At 57.5% G+C, this 762-nt stretch overlaps 1 protein-coding gene across 3 annotated transcripts in view; it reads left to right on the forward strand.

The window, feature by feature from the left end:
• The window catches only part of TMPRSS6 (transmembrane serine protease 6), a 37,489-nt gene that overhangs the window by 16,794 nt on the left and 19,933 nt on the right, over positions 1-762 (forward strand). The gene's annotated exons all lie outside the window — the stretch shown is intronic.

The following is a 762-nucleotide window of genomic DNA, read 5'->3' on the forward strand; positions in this document are numbered from 1 at the left end:
CCTGGTCCTCACTGTCTGCTGTGTGGCCCTGGTCCTCACTGTCTGCTATCTGAGAGACCGTGAGGCTAGCCCACAGAGCAGGAGGGATGGAGGCTGGAAATGGCTGTGTACCGTGGCCAGTCCCCCTTCCCTCCCCCAGCCTCAGTTTCTCCATCTGTAACAAAGCAGAGGTACTAGACGACCCCTCAGGTCAGCTCTGGGAGGCCACGTGGCTTGTCAGAATGCTTCCGAGTCTGGCAGCCCCCTGCTCTGTTGCTTCAGAGCTATGTGTCCTAAGGCAAGTGGCTTTGCCTCGCTGAGCCTCGGTTTCCTCACTCGTAAAATGGGTGCACAATCACACCCACCTTGCAGGGTTCTTGTGAGGATTTAGATCAAACCATCTGTGGGGCGCCTGGATGGCTCAGTCAGGTAAGCATCCGACGCTTGATCTCAGCTCAGATCTTGCTCTCAGGGCCGTGAGTTCAAGCCCCGTGTTGGGCTCCACACTGGGTGTGGAGCCTGCTTAAATAAATAATCAATCAATCAAACCATCTGTGCCAAGATTCTCGCACGTAGCAATGCCATCCATTATTACCACGTGTTAAATGTATCCATTAAATATCCAGTAAGTGCTGCTGGTGGGGTGGGGTGGGGGGCACCAGGCTGCTGCCTTCTCTGTCTGGCTTGGGCTGGCCCAGCCTCCAGGCAAGGGCGGGGATGGGACCTGCGTGTTCAGATCAAGGGAGGGTGAGCAAGGCGGGGGGGGGGGGGGGGGGGGGGGGG

This window comes from Callorhinus ursinus, unplaced genomic scaffold (genome assembly GCF_003265705.2).
Source record: "Callorhinus ursinus isolate GAN/ISIS: 27379988/994484 unplaced genomic scaffold, GSC_fseal_2.0 scaffold48, whole genome shotgun sequence".
Lineage (NCBI taxonomy): Eukaryota > Metazoa > Chordata > Mammalia > Carnivora > Otariidae > Callorhinus > Callorhinus ursinus.